This window comes from Diceros bicornis, chromosome 22 (genome assembly GCF_020826845.1).
Source record: "Diceros bicornis minor isolate mBicDic1 chromosome 22, mDicBic1.mat.cur, whole genome shotgun sequence".
Classification (NCBI taxonomy): domain Eukaryota; kingdom Metazoa; phylum Chordata; class Mammalia; order Perissodactyla; family Rhinocerotidae; genus Diceros; species Diceros bicornis.
In genome coordinates this window covers 29975994-29996528 of record NC_080761.1, presented here as the reverse complement: position 1 = coordinate 29996528, position 20535 = coordinate 29975994, and positions in this window count along the sequence as shown.

The window sequence follows — 20535 nt, the reverse complement described above, 5'->3', positions numbered from 1 at the left end:
GACACATAAATCAAGGGGACAAATAGTCCAGAAATATATCCACACAAATATAATCAAATGATTTTTTTACAAAAGCACAAGGGCATTCAATGGAGAAAGTCTTTTCAATAAATGGTGCTGGACCAACCAGACGTCCATATGCAGAAAAATGAATACAGACACAGACCTTATACCATACACAAAAATTAACTCAAAATGGATCATAGGCCTAAATGCAAAACTATAAAACTTCTAGAACAAAACATATGAGAAAGTTTATCACCTTGGGTTTTCTGATGAGTTCTTAGATACAACAGCAAAAGCATAATCCATGAAAGAAAAAATTAATTAGCTAGAATTTATTAAAATTAAAAACTTCTGCTCTGCAAAAGGCACGGTTAAGAGAATAAAAAGACAAACCACAGTCTGGGAGAAAATATTTGCAAACCATAAATTTGATAAAGAACTTGTATCCAAAATGTACAAAAAACTCTTAAAAATCAACAATGAGCAAACAAACAACCCAATTTAAAAACACAAAAGATCTGAATAAACACCTCACCAATGAAGATATGTAGATGGCAAATAAGCACGTGAACAGATGCTCAACATTATTTGTCTTCAGAGAGATGCAAAGTACAACAATAATGAGATACCACAACACACCTATTAGAATGGCTAATAGCCAACACACTGACAACACCAAATACTAGCAGGATGCAGAGCAACAGGAACTCATTTTTTGCTGGTGGGAATGCAAAATGAGACAGCCACTTTGGAAGATAATTTGGCAGTTTCTTACAAAGCTATACATATTCTTACAATACATTCCAGCAATCATTTTCCTAGATATCCAAGTTGATTGGAAAATTTATGATCACACAAAAACCTGCACATGAATGCTTAGAACAGCTTTACTCATAATCACCAAAAACTGGAGCAACCAAGAAGTCCCTAAGAGGTGAATGTGTAAACAAACTGGGTACATCTATTCAATGGAATACTATTCAGCAATAAAAAAAAAGAATGCATTCTAAAGCCATGCAAAGACATGGATGAATCTTAAATGCACATTGCTAAATAAAATGAGCCTATCTGAAAAGGCTACATACTGTATTCCATTTATATGACATTCTGGAAATGCAAAACTATAGAGATGGTAAACAGTTAAGTGATTGCCATGATTTAACAGTGGGGGAGGATTGAATAGGTGAAGCATAGTGTATTATTTTGGGTGATGAAACTATTCTGTATGATACTGCAATAGTGGATACAGGACACTATGCAATTGTCAAGACCCATAGAACCTTATAGCACAAAAAGTAAAGGTTAATTTATGCAAATTTAAAAAAATCATTCAGGGAGTTGGGGGATCTCAGCAAGGAATGTATATCTGTGAGATAAGAATCTAACTGTATTACAAATATATGAAACATCCTCGCTGAAGGACGTGAGGGAAAATGTGCTGACCTAAGTAACTTTGGAAATAAGTGGAGTCTACAAGACTAAGGGCAAAAAGAACTACACATAAGCACTGTACTCTAGTTGATAAGTTGTTTCCTCTGAGAATATAGTTTAACAATTCTGATACTGCTATACATGTATCCTGGAATTAAACAATTAAGTAAATGGGTAACAGCCAGGTTTCTCACTGTTGGAGTAGGAATTTACAGACAAGCACAAGGAGGAGGCTGAAATGATCGGTGTGATAATGGATTAGTTGGAGACATCCATATGAACAAATGTTTAGTTTAATATAGATATAGATGGTCACATATAGAAATATTTTTGGATATGTGTATATACACAGATTAGTATACATACATATATTTCCTTGGTCTGTCAGCTGACAGGGCCTAGAAGCCATGACACACCAGCATGACAATGACCACACCTAGCACCCAGATCTTGGTGTCTAATATCATTCTCCAATAAAAGAAACCAGGATTCCTTGGAGAAATGGCTGATTTTAGAACTGAGGCAGAAAATATATAAGATGATCCTGGAGCATGTCATAGTGCCAAAAAGTAAGGAAATGCCAAAACAAAAGAAAACAAAACAAAATAATGGGGGTATGACAAAGTGACACAGGAGTCGACTGAAAGAGCCCCTAATGGCCAAAGCTGGAACAATTTGAGAAAAAAAGAATAAAGTAGAGTTGAATTATAAGGCAAAATATAAAATGAATATCAATGAGTCCATATTGATATAAATAGATGATTAGATAGATACATAGATAGAAAAGTGGAAGACAATAGACAAATCTCTCATGGAGAGAAATATCACCCAAGCAGAAGAATTCCAAATAATTTCTGTAGACGCTCTGCACTCAAGGAGGTGGAACATAACTCCTCACTCCTTAAGCGTAGGCTACACACAGTGACTTCCTTTCAAAGAGTACAGCATGGAAAAGGAGAAAAAGCATAACTTTACAGTGGAGAAATCTGACAAACACTACCTCAGCCAGATGATCAAGGTTGACGTCAACAGTGGAAGTCATGTTGATAGCATGTACCCTTGATATGATGTGATGAGAATGACACTTCACCTATGTGGTCTTCCTCCCCAAAACTCATAACCCCAGTGTGATCATGAGGAAAAAAAAATCAGACAAATCTCAACTGAGGAACATTCTACAAAACACCTGACAAGTACTCCTCCTTTGATGTCAAGAGCATCCAAAATGAGGAAAATCTGAGAAACTGTGAAGCCAAGAAGAGCCTAAGGAAGTATGATGATTAAATATAATGTAATATCTTAGATGAGACCACGGAACAGAAAAAGTACGTTAGGTTAAAAACTAAGGAAATCTGAATAAAGTATAGACTTTAGTTAATATTAATGTATCAATATTGGTTCATTGTAACAAATGTACCATACTAATATAAGATGTTAATAATCAGGAAAACTAGATGTTGGACAGATGTGAAATCTGTACTATCTTCCCAACTCTTCTGTAAACCTAAAACTATTCTAAAATAAAAAGTTTATTTTATAAATTGGTGAATATAAGTAAAGTAAATCATCAACCCATAAAGTTCAGCATCTGACTAATGGGAATTTCATAAACTCAGGAGAAAACAGATGGAAATTATCAATTCTCAAAGGCTATGAGAATATTCCCCACAAGTGAGAGATGTAAGTTTCCAAACTGAAATGGCTGTCTGCCTAGCGTTCAGCACAAATAAAAGATAAAAACAACCAGTTTTCCTTTCAGCACTTTGAATATATATAAGCCATTCCCTTCTGGCCTGCAAAGCTTCTGCTGAAAAACCCACTGATAGTCTTATGGCGGTTCTCTTATACATAACAAGTTATTTTTCCCTTGCTTCTTTTAAGATTCTCTTCTTGTCTTTAACTTTTAACAATTTAATTACAATGTGTCTTGGTGTGAGCCTCTTTGATTCATCTTGTTTGGCACTCTCTGGACCTTCTGGATCTGGATGTCTATTTCCTTCCCCAAGTTAGGAAAGTTTTCAGCCATTATTTCTTCAAATAAGTGTTCTGCCCTTTTCTCTTTCTCTTCTTCCAGGATCCCTATAATGCAGATGTTGGTCCACTTGATGTTGTCCCATAAGTCCCTTAAGATATCTTCACTCTTTTTCATTCTTTTTCTTATTGCTGCTCTGATTGGGTGCATTCCACTGCCCTGTCTTCAAGTTTGCTGATCCTTTCTTATGCTTGATCTAGTCGGCTCTTGAACTCCCCTATTGAGTTTTTCAGTTCAGTTATTGTATTCTTTAACCCTGCAATTTCTGTTTCATACTTTCTTATATTTTCTATTTCTTTGTTGAAATTTTCACTTTGTTCATCATTATTCTCCTGACCTTGGTGAGCATCTTTATGACTATCAATTTGAACTCTCAACAGGAAAATCACTTATCTCCATTTCATTAAGGTCTGTTTCTGGAGTTTTATCTTTTTTCTCATTTGGAACATATTCCTCTATTTCTTAATTTTCCTTGACTCTCTGTTGATTTCTGCAATCATATAAAACACCCACCTCTCCCAATCTTGATGGAGTGGTCTTCTGTAGGAGGTGAACCTTATTGCTCAGCCCAGCCCAAGCTCTTGGTTTTCTCTCAAACTTCTGTGATTGTCCAAGCCACCTTCTTTGTTCGTAGTGGCTCCTCAGAGTTGAGCACACTCCTCAGAGTTTGCCAAGACCTGTCATTGCCCCAAAAGGGAGGATCTCAGTTGGTACCTAGATGCAGGCTGATCGGAAGCTGAAAGCAGCTTTTAAAGTATGCAAATATACCTCTTTCAGAGAAAGACTAGGAGATGGGTGTTTCTGTCTGCTCACTCTGCACTGAGCCCTGGGAGCATAGCCTATTAAGAACTGTTTTTTTGTTTGCTACAGTCCTATGGGATCCATGAACACAAGTCCCACTGGCCACCAGAGCTAGGTGATCAAGGAAGGTATGCCCCGGGGTGGCAGCTGCAGAAGCCAAGGCACAAGATGTGTGCACAAGCTCCTTCTGTGGAGACACCAGCAACCTAGAGCAGGCCAGAGGAGGAACATGGAGACAGCACCACCCAGCCTCCTCAGTGTCTGCGGAGAATAGTCAGCCTTTAGATGTGTACTAAATTAGAAGCCTGACCCTCAGGTGGCAGCTTTCAAAGTATGCAAATAGGCTTATTTCAGGGAAAGACTGGGAGATTGGCATTGTTGTCTGCTCCATCTGTGCTGAGCTCTGGGGGGATGGCCACAGTGAGTGCTCATGGGCCTGATAAGAACTGTTTCTTTGTTTGCTATAGTCTTGTGGGTCTCATGTATGCAAGCCCCATTGGCTTTCAGAGTTAGGTGTTTTGAGGCCCCATCTCTTAGGTGGAAATCTTAAAAGTTGAAGCACTGGATGTTGGGTCTAAACCCTTCACTCTTCAGAAAGAAGCTGGGAGTTGTGAGTTCCCTCCCAAATGTATTTCACTGTGCTGAGGGTTGGGGTTATGATGAGAGTGTTTCTCAGCCTTTCCTGCTCATTTCAATGTGGGTATCTTCTCATTCACACAATGTGTAGGAGTGGCTCAGTTAGTTTCTGGATTTATTTCAGAGGGAATTTCTCTGTATGCAGCTGTATATTTGGTGTGTTTGTGGGAGGAGGTGAATTCAGGAGCCTCCTATGTTGCCATCTTGAACCAGAACTTCAAGTCATGAGATTTGAGGATTGTTTATTACAGTAGTCAGTGCTACTTACACTGATTACTGACTAATATACTTTTAGCAAAACAAAATCATTAAAGAAATAATAATTTAATTACTGCTATTTTAAAAGATTATTTGAAGAAGTGCATATTGGTGTGGAGGTGGGGTGACTTAGCCTACGGGGTCAGAGGAAGTTGTCCTGAGGAATGGTGTTTAAGATATGATTTAAAATATACCAAAACAATCTTGAAAAAGAAGAACAAGGCTGGAGGACCACAAATTTCGGTTTCAAAACTTACTGCAAAGTTGTAGTAACCAAGACAGTGTGATACTTGCATAAGGATATACATATAGATAAACAAAATAGATTTGAGAGCCCAGAAATAAATCCATGTGTCTTTAGTCAACTGATTTTCTACAAGAGTGCCAAGGTAATTCAATGGGGAAAAAAATAGTTTTTTTCAACAAATGGTGTGGGGGCAACTAAATACCCACGTGTAAAAGAATGAAATTGAACCCCTCACACCATATACAAAAATTAACTAGAAAGGAATCAAAGATCTAAATGTAAGAGCTGAAACATAAAACTATTAGAATAAAACATAAGGATAGATCTCCCTGAAAACATAAGGATAAATCTCCCTGACATGGGATTAGGCAATGATTTCTTAGATATAACACCAAAAGCACCAGCAACAAAGAAAAAGTAGGTAACTTGGACTTCATCAAAATTTAAAACTTTTATGCTTCACATCATCAAAAAAGTTAAAAGACAATGCACAGAATGGGAGAAAATATTTGCAAATGATATATCTGATAAGGGACTAGCATCCAGAACATATAAAGAACTCTTAACACTCAACAGTAAAGAGACCAACAACCCAATTTAAAAAGTGGGCCAAGCATTTAAATATACATTTCTCCAAACAAGATACACATTATGTTCAAAAAATATATGAAAAAATACTCAACATCACTAGCCATCAAGAAAATGCAAATCAAAGCCACAATGAGATGCCACTTCACACCCATTAGGATGGCTATAATCAAAAACAGAAATACAAGTGTTGGCAAGGATGTCGAGAAATTAGAACCCTCATACACTGCTGGTAGAAGTGTAATATGGTGCAGCCACTTTGGAGCACAGTCTGGCAATTCCTCAAAAGGTTAAACATAGAGTTACTAATGACCCAGCAATTCCACTTCTAGGTATATACCCAAGAGAAATGAAAAGATATGTCTACATAAAAACTTGTACGTGAATGTTCATAGCATTATTGATAATAGTCAAAGAGTGGAAATGCCTCAAATGTCCATCAAATAATGAATGGAGAAATAAAATGTGGCCTATTCCAAACAAGGTAATATGATAACACAAGAAAAACAGTGAAGTACTGATACATGCTACAACATAGATGAACCTTGAAAACATGGTGCTAAGTGAAAGAAGCCAGTCACAAATGACCACATATTGTTTGATTCCGTTTATATGAAATGTCCAGAATGGGCAAATCTATGGAGACAGAAAGTATATTAAAGGTTTCCTAGGGTTGAGGACTTTGGGGATAAAAGTAGAGTGACTTCTAGTGGGAATGGAGATTCTTTTTGGGGTGATGAAAATGTTCTGAATTGATTGTGGTGATGGTTGCACAACTCTGGGAATGTACTAAAAACCTCTGAATTGTATACTTTATTGGATGAATTGCACAGTATGTGAATTAAATCTCAATAAAACTGTTATAAAAAATATTTATAAGAAACAAGTAAAAGTTAACTGGATAAAGAATGAGAGAACAGTCCAGGTGAGGGAACTCACCTATGCAAAGGCTCTAAAGCAGGAAAGAATATGACTCATTAGAGGAACTTTTTTAAAAAGGCCAATGTCATGGGAATACAAAAATAAGGATGAAAATACACAGTAGGGAGAAACCATATCATGAGTTTTGAAGACTTTGCTAAGGATTTAGGCTAAGATGTTGAATGTAAATATTTGTTCTTATTTTTCAATAGCAATGAGGTAAAGACTGCCAATTACCTTTATAGTTAACCCTTCACCCTTAGCAACAAAACCCCTGTTTTTAGCTGGGCATATCATTCAGCTTCGCTAGCAGCTAATTGCAACCATGTGGCTAAATTCTCATCAATCAGAATTAAGCTGCATTTTTGTGTGGCCAGAGCCCAAAGCAATGCCTGGCACAGAGTGGTGCTCCATACATATTTGTTGAATAAATGTATGAATGAGTATGAGATTTCCATGAAGTCTCCTGAAAGAGAATAAGATACACAATATCATTACTATTTCTCCAACCTCCTGATTGAAACGCTGACGTGGTAACTGGAGTCTTAGCAACTATCTTGAACTAAAGATGAGGACCTCATGGCACACTCTATCAATGGCAGAATAGTGAACTGGAAGGAGTCCTGACAACTGCATGCAGCCGTTTCAGCCCTGGAGTGCTTGTCTCTGGATTTCTTTTATAATTTCCACCTTGTTTAAGCTACTGCTATTTTAGAAATTTTCGTTATTTTGAGCTAATTGTCTTCTTAACTAATACGAGCAGTGATCCATCCTTCTAACTCCAAAATAAAATACTTCCCAGCTAAATGGCAGAGAAAACTAATGATTGGGGGGTGTATTGGTTAGGATTTAGACCAATTGTAAGTGACAGAAAACCCAAAATAGCAGCGGCTTAAACAAGATAGGAGTTTATATGTTCCCGTGTAATAGAGCAAATAGGTGGTATCTTAAAGATTCAGAGCTCAGGTTCCACTGATGTCCCTATCACTTTCTTTGAATCCTATGGCATGGGGGATGTGAAAAGCATTGCCTACAGGGCCGCAGAGTTTAAAAGGTGACTTTCAGCTCCTTATTGGGGTACCTTATTGAGGGATCAATATGAAGGCAATCTTGGTAAATCATATTTATATTGCTATTAAGAAAGAAACATAAAATACATGCATCAAAACACCCAGGTACACACCATCTGCAAACACAAACATTGAAATTAATTTCACAGGCCACCTGAGGAGAAAAAGCAGCCTCATATCTTCACAGCCACACCTTACACAGAATCTACTCTAGCAAGCATTTGTTTAACATCTACTCTGTGGCTGTCACTGTGCTCAGCATTGCACTTTGAATGACACAAAGGAATGGAACCTAATCTCTGTCTTCTAGGAGCTTGCAATTTAACAGATATATGATAAACACACAGGAAACTACCAGTAAATAGAGACAAATGTGAGGCAAGATTAGTTTATCTACACCCTGTCCACCCACACTCCACAACCGGAAGAACTTTGCTTCTTAAGCTTCTTGTGAGAAAACTGATTGTCCTCCCGCCGGAGAACGTGAGCACTCCCCAGGGTGGGGTCTGAGAGACCTGAGCAGGCAGAAGGATCACCAAACACATCCAAGTCCTACAAGAGCTAGAGGGTCAGGAAAAGTGTTGCCAGATAAAACACAGGACTCCCAGTTAAATCTGAATTTCTCATAAACAATAAATAGTTGTTTAGTATAAATATGTCCCCAAAATTCAAGTGGGTGTTCTATATTTTTATTTGCTAAATCTGGCAGTCCTAGGTGGGACAAATTATGTACAAAAAGGCCAAACACGGGACGCCAAATTTACTTGTGAAGTTCCAGAGATGAGGGATGTTGAACAGGAAATAAGAGACCAAGAGAAAGGGTGCAGAAGTTGAATAGACCTGAAACAGAACAGGCAGACTGAGCAAGCGTACAGCTGTGCAGATTGTGCACTGCACAACTCAAGACTACCACATGCAGTGCCATGGCTCTTGAGGTCTAAGACAGTTATACCAAGAGTGATAGAGTGCCCAAGGCTCTTTCATATTGATGAGATTCCAAAGTACAAGATATAAAAGGCAGTATTAAAATCCTTCCTCTCTTCTGCCTTCCCCCAAAAAACAACCCACTGTGACTGGGGTTTTTAGTTGGCCTGCTTTGTCCAAAAAGAATCTAAAAGAACCAGAAAAATTTGGGGGAGGGTGATAATTTTTTAAAATAGCTCTAGAAGCAAAAAGAAATTTAGACTTAAGAGTCTAACTCCATTCTTTCTCAATTTTGAAAAGCAAAGAAAAAAAAAACAACCTCGATACCAATGAGGGGTAACTTTCCACATTTCTATATTTTCTACAGTAAACGTATTACTTTCGTAAAAAAGAAAAAAATCGCAATGTTACTTAGCTCTTTATCTGCATGCAGGATGGAAATGAGCAGAGTTGTAAGGTGAGTAAGCAGACCTCCACAGTTGGGAGCAGAGCCAGCAAAGTGGCTTCCCAGAAAAGAAAAGGCCAGAAGGGCTTTTTCCAATTTGGGATGGAGATGGAGTTTGGGGCTCTTAGGCCTGTGTCTTAATGTCCTGTCAGCTTTAACTGAGTTTCAACCCAGGTCAAGGGCAAGGAAAAGAGGAGGTTTCCTGCTTTAATCATGAAGGAATAATTCAAATAGAGTTGCCTGGTGAGGAGAATCAGTTCTTGGAACACTTTAGGACACATCAAAGATTTCTTTTTTTTTTTTTTAAAGATTTTATTTATTTATTTTTTCCCCCCAAAGCCCCAGTAGATAGTTGTATGTCATAGCTGCACATCGTTCTAGTTGCTGTATGTGGCCTCAGCATGGCCGGAGAAGCGGTGCGTCGGTGCGCGCCCGGGATCCGAACCCACGCCGCCAGCAGCAGAGCGCACGCACTTAACCACTAAGCCACGGGGCCGGCCCAAAGATTTCTTAATCATTGATGAACAACAGTTGATTTCAGAAAATGAACCATTTTTCATGCTTGTTTATTTAAATTCTTGCTTTTTTAACGTCACCAATCCATCTTACTTACATGAATTCTTCCCAACCCCATTTCTCTGTCACATGTTCTCTTGGCACTGTCTGTCACTCCATTACTTCTAAGTGAAAACTTGTAAGTTTTCATTTATTTGTATGATTATTTGAACTAATGCCGACTCTGACACAAGACTGTAATTTCCAGTACATTGGGAACCAGACTATTCTGCTTACTGTGGAGTTTCCCAAAACCTAGCAGAGAAAAGGTGCCGAGTAAATATGTGTTGAATAAATGAAGATGAATGAATAAATGAATGAATGAATGATTTTATTTTGCTGATAAGCAGTGCGGTATTGAAACAGGAGCCAAATGCTTCCATTTTAGTCATGGTTCTGCCAGTACCTAGCTAGCTGTGGGACTGGGGCAAATCCTGTCTGTACCTCTGCTTTCCTATCTGTAACGTGGGTAGAATAAAAGCTACTTCACAGTGTGGTAAGTGAAAAGTGCCTTATGTTCAAGCTGGAGACTTTCTGATTGATTTCTAAGTGAAAGCTTACATTCACTGCCCTTGAGTTTGTGTCTGAAGTCATAAACCCCTCCCTGTCTATGGCATGTGTTATGTGTCCCTCCACCACAAATGTCAACATTTATTAAAGAGGGATAAAATATCGCATCTTTTGTGTTAAATAGGTGGTGCAGAACCACTGCTCAGAACACTCAGGGAGATAGCAGGAAACACAAAGTCAGGGCAGTTAACCTTCCAACTTTAGGGCTCAAATGCCAGCTGAGAAGCAACATCTGCAAATAGCCCCTGAGCCACTGAACCAAAGCTGGAAGGCTGTGAGCCCCATTTCTATCTCCCCTTCTCCAACCTCAGCAGCAGTGAGATGATGTTGGGCTACATAGCAGCAGCTCAGGTTTCCTGAGTCTACCAGGGGTGCCCAGTAGGGGAAGACTTCTTGTTAGGTGCAGTCAAGTTGACTCTGACTCTTGGCAACCCTATGAATGAGTGATGTCCAGATCATAGGACATCACTGAACATAGGACATCATTGAACACTTCAGGCAAGAATTATTTTCAAGGAAAACAAATAATGGAAGGAACGCAAGGAACGGAAACATACTATTTCAAGCCAAGAGGGCTTTGTTCATTTGAAGGATACGACTCAAATAATGCAAGAGCAGGAAACAAAGTATATCCAGGCTGCACTTGAAGGTTAAATATACTCTATCTTGAAAGTTAAACAAGCTTGGGCCAGGACAGGGCCAATTGATAAATTCAGTGGTGTCTGGGCCCAGGGCCAATACCATTAGCAGGGATCAGGGTAAGGGATGTGTGAAAGGGATTCCAGAGAGGGAGGCATGGGTAGTCAGGAAGCTCAGCCAGGCTTTGCTGCTAGAGATCTGGCTTCTAGGCACAGCTTTGCCACTTAGCTGTGTAACCTTAAGCACATATCTTCACCAGTTCTCATTTTCCTTAATACGAAATGGAGATAATTATGGGACCCACCTGGGAGACTTAGGAGAAAGATTAAACAATATGTTTAAAGTGTTCATCATAATCCTGGTTCATAGTAAACTCTCAATAAATACTAATTATTATTACTATTACTATAACTGTGAAGTCCATGCAAATGTAAGTATATTATGATTTTTCTTCCCCTCCCTCAGCATTTGTATTTTAACAATGGATTTTTCAAAAAAGCCAAATAATTCAATTAAGAACTACTCTTCAATGGAGAGTCCTCAAAAAATTAAGAATAGAACAATCATATGATCCAGCTATTCCACTGCTGGGTATTTATCCAAAGATCATGAAAACATGAATGTGTAAACATACATGCACCCCTATGTTCATTGCAGCATTATTCACAATAGCCAAGACTTGGAGACAACCTAAGTGCCCATCAAGGGATGAACGGATAAAGAAGATGTGGTATATATACACAATGAATACTACTCAGCCATAAAGACAGATGAAATCTTGCCATTTGTGACAACATGGATGGACCTCGAGGGTATTATGCTAAGTGAAATAAGTCAGAGGGAGAAAGTCAAATACAGTATGATCTCACTCATAAATAGAAGATAAAAACAACAACAGCAACAACAAACAACCACATAGATACAGAGATTAGATTGGTGGTTACCAGAGGGGAAGGGGGGAGGGAGGAGGGCGAAAAGGGTGACAGGGTACATGTGTAAGGCGACGGATGGTAATTAGTCTTTGGGTGGTGAACATGATGTAATCTACACAGAAATCGAAATATAATGATGTACACTTGAAATTTATATAATGTTATAAACCAGTGTTACCTCAATGAAAAAAAGAACTAACTAAATAAATAAACTAATAGAAAATTTAAAAAAAAAACTACTCTTCACTCTGAGATTACATTTTTCTCCTAACTTTTGGTGGTTAAAATGTTCTGTTTTTTAATTAAATGCTACCTATGAGGGAGGATAGTTAATGTCATCACTTGAAAAAATAAAAAACAATCAACTCTAGGTCAGTTCCCCCAAATACAGAAAATTTACTAGTCTGTGAAATACAAATGTTTGGGAGCCGCTGATATTATGGCAAGGTGGGGAGAAAATCTGGCATCACGTTTGGCCTCATATCATCCTCCAAATTCCAGTACATTGTGGAAAATTCTCTTAGCCTTGAATAAGAAGTTGGGAAGAAAAAGAAGAGAAAATATCAATTCCTCAACATTTCCTACCTTTGTATATAGAAGTCTATTTTCAAACAAGTTTTACATTAAGCTATTGATTCTCAGCTACCCTTCTCTACTCTGTTTTGCAATGATAGGGCCAGGACACTGAAAATGCTATTTCTGCTTTGTCAGCTGCTCCTGTTAGGCTCTGTCACTAGAGGACGCTAGAGGCGTACAGCAAGGCTGGAGAGGGGAAAGGGACAAGTTCCTTTCTGTTTGTTCCCCATAGACTTCTAGTCAGCTTGGGGTTCCTGTAAGATCACCCAGCAATGCTTCTTCAACCAGCAGTAGTAATGTCGTTCCACAGCAGCAGCTGAATTCAATTTGCAGTTTTTCCAACACTTGCAAAACCAGATTCATCATGCCTCCAACCTCAGAGACATCCGTGAACCAGTGCCTCATTCTTTGCTCCCTATCCCAGCTCAGAGACACCAGCACAAGCCACGGTCTCAGCGAGGTTCCTTCTCTAAGTTTCTAAGTTTTAATAACTCCAAGCAATTCCGTTGGCTTCCTCAGGCCAGGAGTGGTAGCTGCTTCCTGCAGTTGTTAATTCCATAATACCTTAGCCTTCTCTTTCTATCCTATCAGTTACCTAGTTACCAATCCTTCATTAAATTCTGTTTGAGTAACTGGTGTAGTTTCTGTCTCCCGTCTGGACTCTGGCTGATACAGTATGTATAAATCTATTGTCAAGAAAGCTTTAGGGGCTGGCTCAGTGGCATAGAGGTTAAGTGCACGTGCTCCACTTCGGCTGCCCGGGGTTAACAGGTTCGGATCCCAGTCCCGCAATGACGCACCACTTGTCAAACCATGCTGTGGCGGCATCGCATATAAAGTAGAGGAAGCTGGCCATGGATGTTAGCCCAGGACCAATCTTCCTCAGCAAAAAGAGGAGGATTGGCATTGGATGTTAGCTCAGGGCTAATCACCCTCACAAAAAAAAAAGAAAAAACAAGCTTTAAATTTTCAAATTTGTTGGGCCAGCCCCGTGGCTTAAGTGCTCGTGGTTAAGTGCACGCGCTCCGCTTCTGGCGGCCCGGGTTGGGATCCCGGGTGCGCACCGACACACCGCTTCTCTGGCCATGCTGAGGCGGCGTCCCACATACAGCAACTAGAAGGATGTGCAACTATGACACAACTATCTACTGGGGCTTTGGGGAGAAATAAATAAATAAATAAAATTATTAAAAAAAAATTTTCAAATTTGCTTGCTCAAGGGTTTCCTTTTGGGCTTATAGCAACAGTCATAGATATGTCTTCCAGACCACTCTAAAATAAAGAATCAATAAAATATAGCCATTTCCAAGCAACACTGTTTATCCTGAAAATAATATTTTCAAAGCTAGTTTTTGGATATTAAAAAGTAAGGTGTAGGGCCGGCTGGGTGGCTTAGTGGTTAAGTGCGCACGCTCCACTACTGGCGGCCCGGGTTCGGATCCCGGGCGTGCACCAGTGCACCGCTTCTCCGGCCATGCTGAGGCTGCGTCCCACATACAGCAACTAGAAGGATGTGCAACTATGACGTACAACTATCTACTGGGGCTTTGGGGGAAAAAAAAAAAGGAGGAGGATTGGCAATAGATGTTAGCTCAGAGCCTGTCTTCCTCAGCAAAAAGAGGAGGATTAGCATGGATGTTAGCTCAGGGCTAATCTCCCTCACAAAAAAAAAAAAAAAGTAAGGTCTAGGGCCAGCCCGGTGGCACGGTTAAGTGCGCGCGCTCTGCTGCGGCGGGCCCGGGGTTCGCCAGCCCGGATCTGGCACACCGACGCACTGCTTGGCAAGCCACGCTGTGGTGGCGTCCCATATAAAGTGGAGGAAGATGGGCACGGATGTTAGCCCACGGCCAGTCTTCCTCAGCAAAAAAAGAGGAGGATTGGCGACAGATGTTAGCTCAGGGCTGATCTCCTCACAATAAAATAAATAAATAAAACAAATAAAAAGTAAGGTCTAACTCAAAAGAACCCTACCAGTTCCTTTCTTCCAAGAAGTATATATATATTTTTTTATTTATTTTCCCCCAAAGCCCCAGTAGGTAGTTGTACATCATAGTTTCACATCCTTCTAGTTGCTGTATGTGGGACGCGGCCATGCTGAGGCAGGAGAAGCAGTGCGTCGGTGCGCGCCCGGGATCCGAACCCGGGTCGCCAGCAGCAGAGTGCGCGCACTTAACCGCTAAGCCACAGGGCCGGCCCCAAGAAGTATATTTTAAACTGGAACATGTAGGCACCACCCTGATAGTGTTTGGAGGGATGTTTATGCATTTTAGAATGAGGATAGTCCAAAAAAAATTCTCTGGCCCCAAATTTTCACACTCTACTCCACCATATTCTTGTTATCACAATTCATTTCTCTACTATTCAATGGGCAGAAGAGCCCAAGCCAATAATTATCAAAGGAAAGAAATGGGGAGGGAGAGGCTAGGACTAGGAACCAACTTTTATGTGGTGCTTGCTCTATTCCAGGTGCTCTCTTCCAGCAACCCAACTTAGTAGGAACTGATATTCCCATTTCACAGATGAGGACACTGGGGCTTAGAAGCACTAAATGATTAACTTGCTCAGAACCAGCATTCAAATTCAATCCTCATGTTCAAATTTCCTTATCTTTTAGAAAACGCTGCCTGGCATCCATAGGACCCATGAACAGCATAAAGCAAGGATGTATGACTGCCTGCACCTCAATTCTAGGAATCAAGTGCAGAGTGAAGTGCTATGAACAAGTACGTATTTACTGACCACATAAGTGGGAGTTCAATAATTGTTCTATTCACTCACACTAGTTACTTTTTCCCTCTTTTTGGCTTATAGCCTGCAATCAGGAAACCAGCTTCCAGATCATAAAATTTCTCTGGAAGCTCTGTGTAAGTTTAAGGTATACAATGTGTTGATTTGATCCACTGACACACTTATGTATACCGAAATGATTATCATCCTAGCACTAGCTAACACCTCCGTCCCCTCACATAATTACCATTTCTTTTTTGTGGTGAGAATGTTTAAGATCTACTCTCTTAGCAACTTTCAAGTACATAATACAGTATTGTTAACTATAACCACCATGCTGTACATTAGATCCCTGGGACCCTTTCATCTTATAACTGGAAGTTTGTACCCTTTGAATAACAATTCCCATTTCCCCCAGCCCCCAGCCCCCAGCCCCTGATAACTACCATTCTACTGTCTGTTTCTATGAGTTCACCTTTTTTAGATTCCACATATAAGTGACATCAAACAGTATTCGTCTTTCTCTATCTGACTTATTTCACTTAGCATAAAGCCTTCAAGGTCCATCTATGTTGTCACAAAAGGCATGATTTCCTTCTTTCTCATGACTAATATTCCACCGTATAAATATAACACATAATCTTTATCCATTCACTTGTTGACAGGCACTTAGGTTGTTTCCTTATTTGGGCTATTGTGAATAATGCTGCAGTGAACACGAGAGTGCAGACGTTTCTTCCAGGTTCTGTTTTGATTCCCTTTGGGTATATACCCAGAAATGGAATAGCTGGATCGTATGGAGTAATATTTCTGATTCTTTGAGGAACCTCCCTACTGTTTTCCCTAGTGGCTGTACAAATTTACATTCCCACCAACATTGCACAAGGGTTCTCACTTCTCCACATCTTTGCCAACACTTGTTATCTCTTGTCTTTTTGATGACAGTCATTCTAACAGGTATGAAGTGATATCTCATTGTGGTTTAGAGTTGCATTTCCCTGATGATTAGTGATGTTAAGCACCTTCTCATGTAACTGTTGGCCATTTGTATGTCTTCTTTGGAAAAAATGTCTATTCAGTTCCTCTGCCCATTTTTCAATGAGATTGGTTTTTGCTATTGAATTGTATGAATTCTTTATATATTTTTGATATTAACCTTTTATCAGATATATGATTGGCAAATATTTTCTCCCATTCCATAGGTTGCCTTTTCATTTTGTTGGGGTTTTTTTGCTGTGAAGAAGCTTTTCAGTTTGATGTAGTCCCACTTATTAATTTTTGCTTTTGTCGTTGTGCTTTTGGTCACACCCAAAAAATCTTTGCCAAGACCCATGTCAAGGAGATTTTTCCCTATGTTTTCTTCTAGGGTTTTATGGTTTCAGGTCTTATGTTTAAGTCTTTAATCTATTTCAAGTTAATTTTTGTGAGTGGTGTAAGATGGGGTCCAATTTCATCCTTCTGCATGTGGTTTTCCATTTTTCCCAGCACCATTTATTGAAGAAACTATCCTTTCCCCATTGAATGTTCTTGGGCCTTTGTTGAATATTAGTTGACCATATATGCATGGGTTTATTTCTGGGCTCTCAGTTCTGTTCCATTGGCTTATGTGTCTATTTTTACACCAGTACTATACTTTTTTGATTACTATAGCTTTGTAATATAGCTGGAAATCAGGAAGTGTGATGCCTCCAGCCTTGTTTTTCTTTCTCAGGATTGCTTTAGCTATTCAGGGTATTTTGCGGTTCCATACAAATTGTAGCATTGTTTTTTCTATTTATGTAAAAAATGCCATTGAAATTTTGATAGGAATTGCATTGAATCTACAGATGGCTTTGGGTAGTGTGGACATTTTAACAATATTAATTCTTCTGATCCAAATGAGGGATATTTTTCCATTTATTTGTATCTTATTTAATGTCTTTCATTAAAGTCTTACAGTTTTCAGTGTACAGATCTTTCACCTCCTTGGTTAAATTTATTCTTAAGTATTTTGTTTTTGATGCTGTGAATGGGATTGTTTCCTTTATTTCTTTTTCAGATATTTTATTGTTAGTGTATAGGAAATCAACTGATTTCTATATGTTGATTTTGTATACTAAAACTTTATGGTTTATATTAACCATAACTGGTTATTAGTTCCAACCAGTTTTTTGGTGGAGTCATTAGGATTTTCTATATATAAGATCATATCATCTGTGAACAGAGACATTTTTACCTCTGCCTTTCCTATTTGGATGCTTCATTTCTTTTTCTTGACTGATTGCTCTGGCAAGGACTTCCAGTACTATGTTAAATATGAGTAGCAAGAGTGGGCATCCTTGTCTTGTTCCGGATCTTAGAGGAAAAGCTTTCAACCTTTCACCGTTGAGTATGATGTTAGATGTGGGCTTGTCACATATGGCTTTTGCTATGTTGAGGTAAATTCCTCCCATATCCATTTGTTAAAAACTTTTATTAGGGAAGTGTATCAAATTTTGTCAAATGTTTTTTCTACATCTATTGCAAGGAACATATGATTTTTATCTTTCATTCTATTAACATGGTGTATCACATTTATTGATTTGTGTCTGTTGAAATATCATTGCATCACAGGGATGAATTCCACTTGATCATGGTGTATGATTCTTTTAATGTGCTGTTCAATTCAGTTTGCTAAAATTTTGTTGAAAATTTTTGCATCTATATTCATTAGGGATTTTGGCCTGTAGTTTTCATTTCTTGTAGTGTTCTTATCTGGCTTTGGTATCAGGGTAATGTAGGTCTCATAAAATGAGTTTGGGAGTATTCCCTCCTCTTCAATTTTTCTGGAAGAGTTTGAGAAGATTTGCCATTAATTTTCTTTAAATATTTGGTAGAATTCACCAGCGAAACCATCCGTTCTTGGGCTTTTCTTTGGGAAAAGAAAAGGTTTTGGACTACTGGTTCAATCTTCTTACTCATTATTGGTCTGTTCCAATTTTCTGTTTCATCATAATTCAGTCTTTGTAGGTTGTATGTTTCTAGGAACTTATCCATTTCTTCTGGGCTATCCAATTTGTTGTTGTATAACTGTTCATAGTAGTCTCTATGATCCTTCACATTTCTGTGGTATCAGTTGTAATGTCTCCTCTTTCATCTATAATTTTTTTTTATTTGGATCCTCTCTCTTTTTTTTTCTGTTTTTGGTTAGTCTAGCTAAAGGTTTGTCACTTTTGTTTATTTTTTCAAAAAGCTAGCTCTTAGTTTCATTGATTTCTTCTATTGTTTTTCCATTTTCTATTTCATTTGTTTCTGCTCTGATCTTTGTTATATTCATTCTGCTAACTTTGGGCTTAGTCTGTTCTTCTTTTTCTAGTTCATTGAGGTGTAAAGTTAGGTTATTTATTTGAGATCTTCCTTTTTTCTTAATGTAGGCATTTATCACTATAAACTTGCCTCTTAGAACTGCTTTTGCTGCATCCAATATGTTTTGGTACTTGTGTTTACTTTTTCGTTTGATTCAAGATATTTTTTGATTTCCATTTTGATTTCTTCTTTGACCCATTGGTTGTTCAAGAGTATATTGTTTAATTTCCACATTTTGTGAATTTTCCAGCTCTCCTCACATTATTGATTTCTAGTTTCATACCATCGTGGTCAGAAAAGATACTTGGTAGAGGTTTCAATCTTCTTAAATTTGCTAAGGCTTGTTTTGTGACCTATCATATGATCTATCCTGAAAATATTCTGTGTGCATTTGAGAAGAATGTGTATCCTGCTGCTGTTGGATGGAATGTTCTCTTTATTCTGTTAGATCCATTTGGCCTAAAGTATAGTTTAAGTCCAACATTTCCCTATTGAGGTTCTGTCTGAATGATCTATCCATTATTGAAAGTGAGGTATTGAATTTCCCTAATTTATTGTATTGTTGTGTATATCTCCCTTCAGATCTGTTAGTATTTGCACTATATGTTTAGGTGCTTCAATTTTGGGTGTATATATATTTACGATTATTATATCTTCTTGATGAATTTTCCCTTTTATCGTTATATAATGATCTCCTTTGTATCTCGTTACCATTCTGGCCTAAAGTCTATTTTGTCTGATATAAGCATAGCCTTCCATGTTCTCTTTTGGTTTCCAATTGCATAGAATATCTTTTGCCATCCCTTTACTTTGAACCTATGTGTTATCTTTAAAGCTGAAGTAAGTCTCTTGTAGGAGCATATAGTTGACGTTTTTTTTAATCCACCTAGCTTCTCCATGCCTTTTGATTGGAGAATTCAATCCATTTACATTTAGAGTAATTATTGATAGGTAAGGACTTACTAATACCATCTTATTCATTGTTTTCTGGCTATTTTGTAGCTCTCTTGTTCCTTTATTCCTCCCTTGCTGCCTTCCTTTGTGAATTGATGATTTCCTTAGTAGTATGCTTTGATTCCCTTCTCTTTATCCTTTGTAAATCTACTGTAGGGTTTTTTTTTTTTTTTTTGGTGGTTACCATGAGGCTGACATAAAACATCTTATAGATATAACAGTCTGTTTTATGATAACAACTTAACTTTGAGTACATAGAAAAATGCTATCCTTTTACTCTCCCCTTTTATGTTTTTCATGTCACAATTTATCTCTTTTTGTATTGATTCATTATCAAAATCTTGTAGCTATAGTTATTTTTAATACTCTTGTCCTTTAACCTTTATACTAGAGTTAAATGGTTAACACTCTACCAAATTACAATATTAGAATATTCTGAATTTGTCTATATACTTACCTTTACCAGTGTATTTTATATTTTCATATTACTAATTAACGTCTTTTCACTTCAGCTTGAAGAACTCCTTTCAGCATTTCTTGTAAGACAGGCCTAGGGGTGATAAATTCTCTCAGCTTTTGTTTATCTTGGAAAGTCTTTATCTCTCCTTCATTTCTGAAGAACAGCTTTGCCAGGTAATGTATTCTTGGTTGGCAGGACTTTTTCTTTCAGCAGTTTGAATATATCATCCCACTCTCTCTGGCCTGCAAGGTGTATGCTGAGAAACCCACCAATAGCCTTATGGGTGTTCCCTTTTTTTTTTCCCCAGTGTGTTTTATATTTTAATATGTTTTCATGTTACTAATTAATGTCCTTTTACTTCAGCTTGAAGAACTCCTTTCAGCGTTTCTTGTAAAACAGGCCTAGGGGTGATGAATTCTCAGCTTTTGTTTATCTTGGA